Source organism: Myotis daubentonii, chromosome 14, assembly GCF_963259705.1.
Source record: "Myotis daubentonii chromosome 14, mMyoDau2.1, whole genome shotgun sequence".
NCBI lineage: Eukaryota > Metazoa > Chordata > Mammalia > Chiroptera > Vespertilionidae > Myotis > Myotis daubentonii.
In genome coordinates, this window is record NC_081853.1 from 27,613,197 (window position 1) to 27,628,697 (window position 15,501).

The following is a 15,501-nucleotide window of genomic DNA, read 5'->3' on the forward strand; positions in this document are numbered from 1 at the left end:
TATAGATATGTTACAAAACTGGACTGAGTGGTTTGAAACAGGGGTGGGAGTGGGACTTTTTATTCTATACTCTTCAGAATTTTTGAACCTATTACTATTTTTTAAGGTGAGTGAATGTAACAATTCTTTTTAAACTGGAAAGAGAAAATATGCCCTTAATGTTATGTGTGATTATGGCTGGAATTACAAGTAATTTTAATTTTCTTTAAAACAAATTACAAGATGTAAGGTTGATTTACAACCCTTAAGCAGGTGATAGGTTCCTGGAAGATTTATTTTCTCATTTGTAGATTTCTGCATTTTCCAAATCTTCTTAAACAAACATGTATTACTTTTATTTTATTTTTCCATTTTATTCTTTTACTTTCACAATCAGAAAAAAAGAAAGCAAGCTGTAAACTCATTTAAATTATTTTTAAAGAATGTAGTCAAGCAAGAAGTCACCAAGCAGGTACATGATAAATTATAAAGAGATCAGATGTTTTGAAAGAGCACCTCCTTTCAAAACTCAACCCAACATGGGACCTGATGTGTAAGAAAGACAAACGCAGAGTTTACTGGGAGGGTCTCGTGCCCCACTCACACCTGCAGAACCCAGGGCTCCAGGACACCATTAGGAAGTGCACTGTTACAGACAGACTGAGGCTGCAGGGGCTGGGGGCAGGCTGGGGGCAGGGGATGGTCAGAGGGCTTCAGGGAGGAGGCAGAAACAGTGTGAAAGCTAACAGGATGTCAGTGGGCAAGCCTGATGCGAACAGGCATTTCGAGGAGGAGAAATGATGTGCACACCAGTACAAGCCCTCCCCTCCCTGCACTGCTGACTGACAGCAGGTTTTAAGCAGTGACTCATCTGTGATCAGGGCGGAGAAACGCTGGGGCCAGACTGGGTTCCCTCTAGGAACAGGGAGTCACAGAAGGTTCCTGAACACATGCATGACAGAACGAAGGAGCTGCTGATGAACACACTCCTGCATATCCATTCCCTCCCCTCGAGCTATCGCCAGGCACTGGCAGCCAGAAGACAGGCAACCTTCGAGGCCTTGATGTCTGAGGGCCTGCAGCACACTGTTACACAACTGATGGGTTTTGCCAAGGCTGTGCTGCACTTGGTCTGAATGACAGGACAGACAGGCCAGGGACCTTCCTACAGCCCTAGCCTCAGGCAACCTGCATTCTAAGGGCAGCCAGGCTGGGTACCCCAAGTCACAGCTCATGGTACGTACCTCACTGGGACTGGGACCAAGGCCTTCTGCTCCACTACTTAGCAGCTGTGGCACCTCGGGCAAGTTACTCTCTCTGAGCTACAGTCTCTGCTCCTGTAAATGGTGATTCAATTATTCATACAAGAAGTATTTACTGAGCATCTGCTATAGGCCAAGTACAGTCATAGAAAATGGGGGTCAGTAGTGACCAAATCATTCCAAAACTCCTGCCCTCATGGAGCTTATATTCTAAGGCAGGGGTCCTCAAACTTTTTAAACGGGGGGCCAGTTCACTGTCCCTCAGACCGTTGGAGGGCCGGACTATGGTTTAAAAAAAAAAAAACTATGAACAAATTCCTATGCACACTGCACATATCTTATTTTGAAGTAAAAAAACAAAACGGGATCAAATACAATATTTGTATTTGCATGTGGCCCGCGGGCCGTAGTTTGAGGACCCCTGTTCTAAGGGGATGGGAAGTACCCACTTCATGGGGCTGTGAAAGAGACCAGATGAGACATTTCCTGGAAAGCACTGATGGCAGTAACAATTCTGCACCTAATTCCAACCTGTGTGAGGTCCTCCCAACTCCCCACTGACATCACCACCAACCACTTCTCTGACACCAGCTGGGTGTCCTGCAGTTCAACTCAATTCTGACACTATCTACCTGGAGACGGCATCAGATCTCACAGGTTAAGAGCTCAGCCCCACAAGACTGCCCCCTCACCACAAATCCAGTTGTGCCTGTACTTCTGACCAGCTAGCTATTGTCTAGACCAGTGATGGCGAACCTTTTGAGCTCGGCGTGTCAGCATTTTGAAAAACCCTAACTTAACTCTGGTGCCGTGTCACATATACAAATTTTTTGATATCTGCAACCACAGTAAAACAAAGACATATTTTTGATATTTATTTTATATATTTAAATGCCATTTAACAAAGAAAAATCAACCAAAAAAATGAGTGTGCGTGTCACCTCTGACACGCGTGTCATAGGTTTGCCATCACTGGCCTAGAGTCTCCAATAACCCCTTCCTTGGGTCTGATTAATTTGCTAAGGTGGCTCACAGAACTCAAAGCAACATTTACTTACTAGATTACTGGTTTATTATAAAAGGACATAACTCAGGGGCAGCCAGATGGAAGAGATGCACAGGGCAGGTATATGGGAAAGGTCGCACAGTCTCCATGCCCTCTCCCGGGGTGCCACGCTCCTCAGATCTCCACATGTTCACCGACCTGGAAGCTCTCCAAACCCCATCCTTTAGGTTTCTAAGGAGGCTTCATTACGTAGGCATGATTGATTACCTGGTAAATCACTGACCACTGGTGACTGCTTCAACCTCCAGCTCCTCCCCTCCCCAGAGCTCTGGAGGTGCGACTGAGTCCAACCCTCTGATCACAAGCTTGGTTTTCCTGGCAACCAGGCCCATCCTTGATGCCTTGCTCAAAGTCACCTCATTAACATAAATTACACCATTATTGCTCTCATCACAGGAAATCCCCAGGGTTTTTGAAGCTCTGTGCCAGAAACAGGGACAATGAATATATATATATCTTACTATAAATCACAATATCAAAGTAGTAATTTATTATTATGCATTCCCTGCAGCCCTTTGTACCAAGGAGGCACCCAGCAAACACCAGAGGTCTAAAAGTTTTCTACCCAGAAACAAAGTGCCCTACAATTAGCACTGGCCCTACTTAGACTAGCTCCATGGTCCTCCCTCTGCATCCCCCCCCCACGCCCCCTGTCCCCCCCACCGCTTTGCCCTGCCCCTAGCACTGTCAATTCCACACTAATAAACAGGGCAGGGCACAGAGAATGAAGGCATCACCCTGTGGCCATTCATCACAATAAACGCTGCTGCCGGCTCTTAGAAACCCTCTCAGCCCTCAAGTCCTCAAGGAGAAGGAGTAAAACTGCGGGCTGTCCCTTCTCAGGCAGCTCAGGCAGTGCAGGCTATAGCCCGCAACTCACTGTCAGGGAACCCTCACGACTGCAGGGCAGCACCTAGGGGCCTCATGCAGGTGACCTGGCCCCTCCAACCAGCGGGCCCGTGGCAAGGCAAGCCCTCACCTGGTGGGTTTCAGCGTTAAAGGTTCATTCCAACGCGCTCACGGGGTGGGTAATGGGCACAGGCAGCACATATTCTGAGCCGAGTGGTCAGAATTATTGGTATGAGTTGAAAGGAAAAAATAAATTGTAAGCCAACTTCAGAACCGTCCTTGGGGTTCCGAGAAAGCACTCCATCAAAAAACTTGCTGGCACGTACCGTGCTATGTAATGACAGTTTCAGCTTTCCCCACCAACGACATGCTGGTGTTCTGATGCCAGCCTCTATTTTTACAGCCTGAGTAATGCCTGGGCAAAGGACCAGATGAGAATCGGAGACAGAGGGGCAAGGCAAGAGAGGTGATGGCACAAGAAATGGGCCCCAGATCCTACTCAGCCTCCAACAGCAAACTCTTTGGAGCATTGTTAGGACAGCAGCCAAGGGCTCCTCAGATCCTGGCGAACTTCCCCTGCAGCCTCGTCGCCCCTCGAGCCCCAGATCCTGAGTGCCCTTTTGGCTGGTACCTTACCTGCCTTGTTCAGCACCGTCTTAAATGAGTGAATGAGCACCCCGTAGCAGCCCGACTCCGGGACGCTGCTCCCTGTAACCCCACATTCCCCTTCTCATAACTCAGAGTCTGTGTCCATTTCACGCTCTTGGCCCAGGTGCCTTCTTGATCTGGTTAACTCCTGCTCATCCTTAAACTCAGCTCAAATGCCACCTCCCCGGGGAAGTCCTCCCTGACCCTGAGGCTGGGTGAGTTCCTCCAACACTGAGCAACCACAGCCCTCCCACAACCCTCATCAACACCACAGGCTCGAGTCAGCTTCTTTGCTTGCCTCCCCCAGGGCTGGGTGGACACAGAGCTGAGTCAACAGCAGGTGCTCAGCAGGGGTGTGTGGGAAGGAAGGGAGGAAAGAAGGGCACCCAGAAGGAAGCTGACACAGAAACCTACAACAAACTGAATAAGAACACATCATTCAAACCCAATAGTTCAACGGATCATTCATTAATGCTACTGGGGAAAAACAACAGGAAGCAGTTGGGCAAATATTTGTCAATGAATTTGAGTGGGAAGCAGAGGTCACTGTATGCTGTGACCTCACCTCTGAACCTCTGCACCCTGCACCCAGATGTGGGCTGGGGCCAGGGCTGAATAGCAGGAGAAACTCAGGAAGGCTGGGTGAGTAGGGAGGGGCACTTGCAGGCTCAAGAGCAAGGAGCTCTCACAGGCTTGGTGCTCTCAGGGGCTCCTCTGGCCTTGGGGGTGCCGGAGACCTTTTTTGTTTTTCTGGGGTCATCTACAGCTGCTGAGGGACATCGATCGGAACGCATTCCCACAAAGCTGTGAAGAACATGCATGCCCTGGTTCAAGAAACGGGGATAATGAGGACCTTCCACTGTCCTGCTGGCCCAGTTCCCAAAAGCGGGAACAGAAGCAGGGACTGAGGACAGATGATCTGGGAATAAAGCCTGTTTTTGGCTGGAGCCTACTTAGCACAGCACTTCCTTCTAAGACAGGCACCCGTTTGCCCATCAGTATTCATTTCTTCCTCCTGGCTAAGAGAATCCTGATTTGGGGGTGGGGAGAATGGTGTAACAGAGATTGCCAGCTAATCGTGAAACTCAGATCCTCTTTCTCCTAAGCACAGGGCTGGGCCACCTTTCACAGCCTGTTGCGGGAGGTGTGACCATGTGACGGAGCCCTGGTTCATGGAATAATTCACCACCTCCACGCCTGGTCCGTAACTCCTCCCCGGCACCATCCTCCACAGGCCTTCCTTTTGTGCTGATTAATGCCAAGGAGCACGGCAGCCTTAAGAGCCTGGGTCCCTAATTCACCTCTGGAAGGAACAGCCATTGTGAACTTGACGTGAACAAAAAGGAAATGTCTACCATGTTTGAGCCATTAAGCATTTTGGGGTTGCTTTTCAGCCGTGAGTCTACCTAACAATTCTGTGCAGCAATGTGCCTACAACAATGTGACTAAATACTCACACGGCCCTTTTCATTAGGAATGGCCATGTGACAGTTCTGGCCATGAAACGTCAGGGGAAGTCTGCTGGGTGTCTTGAGGAAAATGTCTGCTTTCCTGATGAAAGGCACCACTGTGGCTGGAGCCTCCTTCCTGCTGCAGTCATTCTGCCATCCGGAAGGAACGGCCAAGGCAGTAACAGAAGCGCCAGCCCAGACAGACATCAGCTGTTGAAACCAATGCCAGCAACCACCTACCTTCGGACTTCTTATCACATGAGAAACATAAACCATGATTTGCTTAAGCCACTGAGGCAGGGCTTTCCGTGACTCGAAGCCAAACACAATCCTAACTGCGTTGCAATCGCTCATTCATTCACCCAACCTTTATCAAGGCCTACTTCATGCCAGTCCTTGTGCTAAGGATTGAAGACTTAGAGATGAGCTGGGGTGGCCCCTGCCCTCCAGGAGCTCCCAGTCAAGCTGGGGGGGGGGGGGCGGGGGGGCAGGCCCCTGAGTGGACAATCCTAATGCAGTGGGAACTGGATTCCGTGAGGACACACGTCGTCCCAGGGAAGTGTGAGCATTGGGTGGTGGGCGGGCAGAGGCAAGGAGTTACCAACTCCCTTTCCGGCATTCTGCACACACAGCAAACAAACACTCCTCAAGCTAAAGAGCAAGTGAAAAGAATGTGCGATGCTCAGTCAAGCCAATTGCGCTTACTCATTGTACATCGAGCTGTTAAACACCATCCATTAATGCAGCTGTTTCAAAATAATCAGCAGTCAAATACCACATGATCTCACTCATTTGTGGAATATAGAGAACAATGTAGACTGATGAACAGGGACAGATCCAAAGACAGAGAAACAGCGATCAGACTATTAATCCCCAGAGGGAAAGTAGGGGAGGGTGGGGGTAAGGGGAAAAGATCAACCAAAGGACTTGTATGCATATAAGCCAAATCAATGGACATGGACAACAGGGGGATGAGAGCATGAGTGGGGGGGAGGGGGGAGTATGGGGGTTAATGGGGGGGCGTTGAGGACACATTTGTAATTCCTTAACTAATAAAGAATTTAAAGATTAAAAAAATAATCAGCAGTCATTAGAGCAAGGAGAAGAAGAGGAGAAAAAAAAATAATCACATACCATTAACTTAGAAATTTTGTGAACAGAGGATGAGGCAGCCTTGATTAGATCTTGCTTGCTGACATTAGCCAGCATCTAAAACAGTGGTTCTCAACCTTCCTAATGCCATGACCCTTTAATATAGTTCCTCATGTTGTAGTGACCCCCAACCATAAAATTATTTTCATTGCTACTTCATAACTGTAATTTTGCTACTGTTATGAACCATAATGTAAATATCTGATATACAGGATGTATTTTCACTGTTACAAATTGAACATAATTAAAGCATAGTGATTAATCACAAAAACAATATGTAATTATACATGTGTTTTCCGATGGTCTTAGGCAACCCTCGTGAAAGGGTCATTCGACCCCCAAAGGGGTCGCGATCCACAGGTTGAGAACCGCTGGTCTAAAATATAATTTCTTTTTCAAAGAAGATACACTAATTTTTCACTTAGAAGACAGAGTAAGATAAAACACACACACACACACACACACACACACACACACACACACACCCCACAAAACAACCAACAACTGTTCATGCCATGACCTTTGACCATAAATGTCCAAGCTTTGATCATTCAGGTCTGTGTTTCCATTAGGGACTTTGATGGAGACAAATTGGCGACAAAAGATGACCTGTCTGGAAATCAAGAGGCAACTGAGACCAGAGGTCAGAGCACCTGGGAACTGTTTGGCAACTAGAGAAAAGGTTTCCTCCTTTTAATTCAATTATGCTCTCATAGGAATAGACGTGGTTTTTTTCTCTTTAAATGAATGGCATTATTTGCCATTTTTTAAAAGATTTTTAAAAATTTGATGTTAGAGAGAGGAAGGGAGAGAGAAACATCAGTGGTTGTCTCCCCCACGCTCTAACCGGGAATCGAACCTGCAACCTGGGTATCTACCCTGACTGGGAATCAAACCCACCACCTTTTGATGTAGGAACGATGCTCCAACCAATCGAGCCACATCGGCCAGGGCCGATGTGCCATTTCTTTATTTTCCAAGTGTGGGGTAAGTATTAAAAAAAAAAGAAAAAAGACAAAGCCTCATTGACTTCAAAGTCCAGTAGATTAAACAAATAAAAATAAGCAGGCTCCCCATTAAGAGACCTGCTGATCAGGTTTCTGATCTGACTGCTCACTTATTCGTCTGAAGCACTCCAGGGCCGAGCAGACGGCGGTCTAACTAACCACACTCCCAAGGCAGAGCAGCGATCCGAGGCAGCGATCACGGGAGGTCTCGCTAGTCCTCAGCCCATCGCCGAGGCCCTGTGCCAGCTCTGCGATGGCAGAGGTGAGCTGGGCAGCCTGCCATCGCGAGTGTCTTTGTAGGGCACACGGAACAAGCGAGGGTGAGTTCTGAGGAGGAAGGCCCTCCCTTTCCAGGACCAGTTTACGAAACCCACGCCCATCAACATAGTTTCCCAGTGACCTTCATGTCAAGGAGGTTCCGGCTACGGCAGACCCAAGAACTATGGCTGTCTGGCCTTCCGCCTCGGGCCCCTACCTGCCCCCGGGAGCAGCTGTACCATTCCTCACTCAGAAAACTGGGTCTCCGGCAGTCTCCTGGGCTTCTGGGGCTGCTGAAGAGCCAAGTCCAAAATGCGGTCAGGCCAGCATGCTGTTGACCCGGACCAAGAACAGGGCTGGCAAACCAGGTAAGTAAATATTGAGCTTATGGTCTCATATTACACTTCCCGCTAAACAACCTTAGGCCAAGAGTGATAGTTAAAACATTAACAACCAGCATGTGTCAGACACATACCAATCAAATGAGTGCCTGTCTTAAAGAGCTGGCAAGGCCACATCATACTAGTATGTACCAGGTAAAGATCATCACACACCACTGTTTGCTGTTCCACGAGGACCGAGACTGTGTGTCTTATCCATGGTCATATATTCATTATATCAGTACAGTTGGTCGCACCAAGGATGTATTTTTAAGGAACGAATAAATAGTAGTAACAGCTAACGTTTTTTTAAGCACGTACCACGTGCAAGGCACTACTCTAAGTCCGGTCATGTACAATCTCATCTCAGCTTCACAACAATACCACGAGGTAGGTATTATCATCATCATCCCAATTTTATAAGTGAGGAAACTGAGGCACGGAACGGTTAAGTAACTTGCCTAGTACAAGATCAGTAATGGTAGATCCAGGATTCAAAGCCTGTCTAGCTTCAGAGTCTACACTCTTAACCACTGCAATGCGCTGAATACACAACCAAACGCAGGTACTCTAGTATTAGGAAGTCATCAACGGAGAACATCTGACAGCCACAAACCTGGAGACATCCTCCCGGGAGGTTTCTGGTGGTGCTAAGCACACATTGTTTCTGTTTGTTTGACTTTTAATGAAAGCTGATACCTACGCAGGAGACCACCTGTAATCTTCAAATAACTATTTTTTAAAATATACTTTTATTGATTTCAGAGAGGAAGGGAGAGAGACAGATAGAAACATCAATGATGAAAGAAAACCATCGATCAGCTGCCTTCTGCACGCCCCACACTGAGCATCGAGCCTGCAACCCAGGCATGTGCCATGACTGGGAATCGAACCAGCAACCTCGTGGTGCATAGGTCAATGCTCAACCACTGAGCTACTCTGGCCAGGCTCAAATAGCTATTAAGTATATTTGATTATCAAGCCACTGTAGCAGGAATATCTAGGCTCAAAATACATGAATTCCAGGGGAAGTCTTTTAAACACCCTGTGGTCCTGTTTCCCCATCTCTCAGAAGGTCCCAGACTTGCTGGAAGGATTGAACAAGATCACAGAGATGGCTGCCTATTTATATAATAAGGTATTATAGAAGCATAATGGATGGTCATAATAATTAGTGCATTTCAATACAATGATGGATCAAAATTTCTATACTCATCAATCTATACTTGTCAAAATTCTATACTTGTCTATACTACTCTGAAAGTTCCTATTTATCTCTCCACGTTTTAGTAACCATGTTTAAAGCTTAACAATTTATTTCTACAAGCTGGTTTCCCTTTATTATTATCTCTGAGCTTCCATACATTTCTACTATAACTTTAATAATTTTTCTCTACCTTAATGCGACTGCTTCATTCGCCTAAGAAGCATAAAGAGCTGAACAGCGTGGCTCAGTGTTGACCTATGAACCAGGAGGTCACGGTTCAATTCCCTGTCAGGACACATGCCCAGGTTGTGAGCTCGATCACCAGCAGGGGGCCTGCAGGAGGCAGCGAATCAATGATTCTCTCTCATCACTAATGTTTCCCTGCCTCTCCCTTCCTTTCTGAAATCAATAAAAAGATGTTTATAAAAAGAAAGAAGCATAAAGGGTTAATAAGGCAGTAAATGTTTTAGTCTAACTTTAGATTCTCCTATATTAGCAGATGACAAAATTAGCAAGCAAGAGCTTCATTTCTTAAAATATAATTAAAAAGCTCAAAGCTCAAAATGATATTGCTGTAGCTCTGAAGGCCTGACGTTTGGGGTTGGACCCAAGAATGAGGTAAGTCTAGGAAATTCAGCTGTGGTTCTGTTGGTTGGAAAGACATGTGTCTGCATATAATTGAGGGGGAGGAAAAATCTTATTCAAACTATTCATAAATTTGATATAAATGATACCTCTAACCACATAAAGGAGTGTAGAAGAGGGGAGGGGCGGGGGTGTCAAAACTAGGTGCAATAATTTTCAACTAGGTCTGTTTTTTAAAGTTCTGGTTTCTAAGCCATTAATTATAGCTCTCTCTAAGGAAGTCAGTTATACATGGAGGCAGAGAGTGGTAAGCAGATGACAAAGGGATGCCTAATATTACAAAAACATGAATGTATAAGTTGGGGAAGTGACAGTGCAAACAAACAGAATTTTCAAGTTCCTACTGTTGCTACCACTAGGTGTGTGAGTTGCCCAAACTCTCCCCTACCCCGAGCACCAGCATAGAGACGGCTCCGCTGATGTGTTAAGTGCAGATGGACAGGGCTGGGGGAGAGGGAGGAAGGGAAGGGGGAAGGACAGAGGGATGCACAGATGACCCAGCCAGGAGGATACGGGTGCGGGTGGCCTTCCGGCTGCAAGGCCCCTCCAAGTTCTTTTCTCAGCGCCTTGGTTGGATATTTTCTCCATTGCTCTTCAGACAGAGTATAAAAGGGAGGGAGGGGGAGAGGGACACACACACATCGACTGGTTGCCTCCCACTTGGCCGGAGCTCTAACCACTGAGTGACACCGGTGGGGTTCTCAGTGCCTTTTTAATCCTTAACTTCCTCCATGCTCTGGAATAAAGCTGACTGGCCTGTTCCTTTCCAAAAGCCAGTGGCTGCCCCATTGAAGGCCCTAGCATTCAGAGCAGCTTACTGGTTCTGGGGGCGGTGGCTAGCAGGCCAGAGTCCGTGGCTCAATTAGGCTGCCCTGGCCCACCTACCTTTTGGACTCAAAGCAGACCCTGCAATGCCATTCCTGCTTCGCAGGTGCTTCCTCTCGGCTGCTTTGCAGTATCTCCAGGCCACAGTCCATCTACAAAACTGCCCATCCGATTCAAGAAGGGGCCGTGGGAGATGACTCCGTCAAAATGCCACAACCCTAGCAGAAGGCAGCTGGTGCTTCCTCACCCACTAAGTGCAGATGCACAAACCCTACTGGCTGCTTCTCCCCTTGCCAATCTCCCTTCAGCATCTTAGGTGTAAGGCGCCTCCCCCCACCCCCCAGACCAATGTTGCACAAGCCATCACTTCCAAAGAGGCCACAACCCTCATTCAAAAACTTTAAATGGCTCAGTGCTCTCCCACCTTGCTAAGCTCAACTCTCGGCTGGCCTTTCAAAGCTTCTAGAAACCAGGATGGTGGGCCCAGCAAACCTTATTTCACGTTGCTGCAGGGCCACTTCCCTGCTCCGTGACTTTGCTCCTAATGGTAACCCCTATACCAGAATGTGGACATGGTCCTAATCCACCAACCAAGATCCTTGTTCCAGGGTTGAAGTCTTCCCCTCTAAGTGTGCAGGACCTCATGCCTGCCCACCTCCAGATAGCAGAGTCAGTCTCCCTCCCTCCCTCCCTCCCTTTCTCACCCACAGCTACAGGCATTAATTAAACCTCTTCTAGAAAACAGCTTTTCACCAGCTTCGGGAATCCTGGGTAAGAGCCAGACCTGGACACAGAGACCGTCTGGGTAAGAAAGATAAGCCCACCACAGCGTGAGCCTGTGGGCAGTGCAGGTTCCCACATTCAAGTGACTGTTCTGAATTCCAGCTCTTCCTGGACCTCTGAAAAAGGGGGCACTGGGGGCTCCCCCCCCCCCGCCCCACCTCTGGCTGTATTCTCTAGAGCTGACCTTGGACAGGGGCAGAAGCGCTGCACTTGGCTCCATCTGCCAGTGGTCAGTCACCTCGGACAGAAACACCATGCAAAACCACCTGCCTCCCCCGCCAACGGAGCTGCAAACCATACTGCCAGGCCCGTGCAAGAAGGGGCACTCCCGGCTCTGCCTGGGGGGCCGTTATTTGGGGTGGGCAGTGCCCACTGGAGTGAAGATGGTGCGATCAGAAGTAGCCAGCAGGCTCCACAAGCACACCACGTCCCCAAGTGCTTCCTCCATCATGGGCAGGGATGAGGGATGCAGAAGGGGGGTGTGGCCACAGCTCAAGGCCCTGTTGGTTAAGCTGGGAGGACTCACCTCTCAGCAATCAGCCTTAGCTCCCCAACGGGCCCAGTTCTGTGGTAAGGACGACTAATTTCCTTCCTGGAAGTGCTGGAGTCCCCATTGAGGTTAGAGACCCATTGAGCTCTCTGCCCCAAATACCAACAGAAATAAGTTTGTCTCTAGTAAGACAAGTATGTGTGTGTATGTGTGTGTGTGTGTGTGTGTGTGTGTGTTCGATTAATTTAAAGGTAACATTTTGAAAATAGTGCAGCACAATGGAAAAACATGGGTTATGGACTCAGACTGGATTTAAGAGGGTGACCCATTTTTCTAGACAAACACCGAGTACCAGCACTTGGAGGGTGCCAGGGGCTGGGTGCAGGGGCCACAGAGATAGTTTCACCCCGTCTCTGGCCAGTGGGGCACCCAAGAGTCAACACCTTATCACAGAGGGGCGTGGTGAGGGCTGAGGAGATGCCCACCGGAATTTGTGGACACTCAGAGGGAGTCTTCTGTGTCCCATTGTGATCTGGGGCTAATTACTCTATTCATTCACTACGCAGGGGTGAATGGATACTGAGCTAATTACTATTCAAGCCAATCAATAAAAATAAAAAAATAGTCGCTGATTCTGCAGTTTCACAAATGCTTAGCGTGCGGTGCACCAGAGGCAGGTGGGCCAGCCTGTCCTGGTGCCCAAAGGCAGCCTCTCATGCATCAGTGAGGGTGGGCTGCCCAGGAGCCAACCCCTAAAAGAGATGTACCCCCTACAGGTCATTTCTCTGCAATAGGCAATTAATTCAACCCGAGACCTAATGAAAGCCAGGAGAAGGGAGGGCAGAGATTGGGGCGCCGGCTTTCAGGCTGCAACCATGCATCTGCACCTCTCTCCAGGGAGCACGAGGCTTGTCAAACCATCTGTTTAAACTCTTCCCGCAGAAGTCCAGGCTGGGCACCAACACCTCTGAGGAGGAGGAGTTGGTGCCAAGCCCCGTCTGCGGTCACGTCACGTTTGTAAGGCTGGGTTGGGCACTACCAGCTCCGCAGACCGGGGTTCATCCGAGGGCACTCTGCAAAACTGTCCCCACGACGACGACGAGAAGCCCTCTGAGGCCCCCTGGGCCACTCACCTCACACTTCCCTCCCCCTTCGCATCGCTCCCAGGCCACGAGGGCACTGGACACGCAGGCGGGATAGCCTCGCTCCTTTGCTACCAAACGCCCAGCCGAAGCGGGGAAATATGGCTCCCAATCCCCTTCCATCGTTAATCCTTTAACCACCCACAGGTACAACTTGGAAGACCGCTGCAGCCACAAAGAGAGCAACCTGCTCTTAAGCAGATGCAGTTCTGCGTGTGGGAGACAAAAACCGGCTTCTTGAAAAGATCGCGACATATTCGAGTGGAGCAGCAAAAGCAGCGCCGTGGGGTCGGCCCCACGCAGTCCTAACCTGAGCTCCCGGGCTCGCCAGCCCGCGCACCGAGGGGCCTCTCCGCGGGGCCCCAGGACGCCCGCAGGCGCGGGGCGCAGGGAGCAGCCGCCCCCAGAAAGGCCACGGAGAAGTCGCCGCCGCCTTCTCATCTGGAGGCGAGCGGGCTGGGCACTGCCCGGGAATGGGGTGACCGGGAGGGGGTACCCGCGGAGCTCGAGTTCGGGCTAGAATCCCGTGGCGGGAGTGCGGGGGCCGAGCGGGAGAGGGTTGGAGGGGCGGGGATTCGGATGGAGGCTGGCAAGGCAAGAGGGCGCGGGACTGGACCGGGAGGAGCGGGAGGCGGTGGGTGGGCGAGGCGCCAGCAGGGAGGTAGGGGGCGAGAGCTCGGGGGGAGGGCGGCGGAATCGCGGGCAGGGTTAGGGGGCGCTGGGCTCGGAGAGGGGGCGGGGGCTGGGACGAGGGGCGCACGGGGGAGGCTGGAGGAAGGGGGTGGCTTCGGGAGAGGGAGGAGTAAGGCTGGGGCTTGGAAAGGGCGCGGGTAGGGGGAGGCAGCTTACTTGCGGGTCCAGACCCGCCTGACTGGCTCTCCCACGGGAGACAGGGGTCGTCCCGGCCTCGGAGCGCCCAGAGGAACCCTCGGTCTCCTCACCCCGCGCCCCGGGACGCCTGCCCGCCTCCAGCCGCCGCGCCGCTCAGCTTCAACGGCGACCAGCCAAGCCCAGCCCGGCCCGGCCCGCGCCACACTCACCGCCCATAGTCCCGGCCCCGACTCCGTCGCTCCGCGCCGCTTCAGCGCTCGCCGCCTGCTCGCCTGGCTCGGAGGGAGGCTCGGACCGCGCGCACGGACCGCGGGACAGCGCGGCAGCCCACAGCGCCCCCTGCCGGCCTCGCCGCGCCCCGCGCTCGGCCCGCCCCGCGTCCGGCGTCCCCGAGCTCCGCCCCGAAGGCGGAGAGGCGGCCCGCGCTGCCCGGCAGGCGGGTAGGTGCAGTAGGGCTTGTGGAGGGGACGCTAGCTCTTGGAAGCCGAACGGAGCCCCCCAAAACGGTCCAGTCTGCAGACGCCCCTGCTGGACGAAAGCTACGGTCACGGTCGTCTGAGCGCACAGAGACCGCGGCCACCTGCGTGCAGAGCCGCTGCGCGCCACACGCCGCCAGACTGGCATCTGGGGCTGTGCGGACGGACGGACGGGATACACCGGCCCGGCCCGGGGCCTTAGGGTGGGTGCCTTTGGGCCGTGCACGTGGCCTGGCGCCGCCCTGGTCCCGGTGCTGGGCTTGGCGCGCATGTTTGGGGTCCGCCACAGCTGGGTACTGCTGCCGCGTGGACTCAAATTGTTACAAGTCTCGTCCCCGTGTCTCCATTCCCCCTTTCACCTACTCCACGCTTCTCTTCCGGCGCCAACCACATCCGGCCGTGAGTCAACTGGAGACCTCCCTGCGGCTCTGTCTCCGGACCGTCTGCAGGCGCCGGGGGAGGTCGCCGGGGGAGGCCAGGGCCAAGCAGCCCGAGCAGCCCGTCTCCTCTCCCCCTCCCCGCTCCGTGGCTTCCCCCGAGGCTACTGAAGACTCACAGAGCATTTGGCCTATTTCTATAACTAACTTGGGCATCCGAGCGTTGAACTTGATTTGATACCATATTTGTGGGTCATTTCTTCCAAGTGTAGGCCTTCGGTGTCAGTGGGAAGTCTACAGTGACCCTATGTGCCCAGCACAACTGGCCTTGAACAACATAGATACTCAATCAGTATCACTCCTTTTTCCCTCCGGGCGCACTTTCTGGAGCAGCTGGTCACTGGCCTCCCGTTTCACTCCTGTACTGGTAGCTCCCAAACCACACACTACACCTGCGTAGTTTTCCCATATTCCTACCTACTCTGGTTTTCTGCTAAGAAGGTCCCATCTCAGGTCAGCAAGTTCTCTCTCTTCCCCAACACCCAACTTCATCTACCCTGTGGTGTCGCCATCCCCCCTGCCACCTGGGACGCCTTCCTCACCTCAGGGCTCAATGGCCAGTCAGTGTTAACCTGCCAGTCTCAGGTTCCCCTGGTGCTACGCTGTCCTCAGG

At 51.2% G+C, this 15,501-nt stretch overlaps 1 protein-coding gene across 3 annotated transcripts in view; it reads right to left on the reverse strand.

Moving 5' to 3' along the window:
• Positions 1–14,322, reverse strand: part of PXYLP1 (2-phosphoxylose phosphatase 1) — a 67,035-nt gene extending 52,713 nt beyond the window's left edge. The window contains exon 1 of one of the 3 annotated variants that reach the window (XM_059663770.1): positions 14,185–14,322. The gene's annotated coding sequence lies outside the window, so the exon portion shown is untranslated. Of the gene's footprint in view, positions 1–7,889; positions 8,062–14,184 lie in introns of those variants that run through there. The other 2 variants (XM_059663772.1, XM_059663771.1) reach the window with 2 other exon arrangements.
• Positions 14,323–15,501: the final 1,179 nt, after the last annotated feature.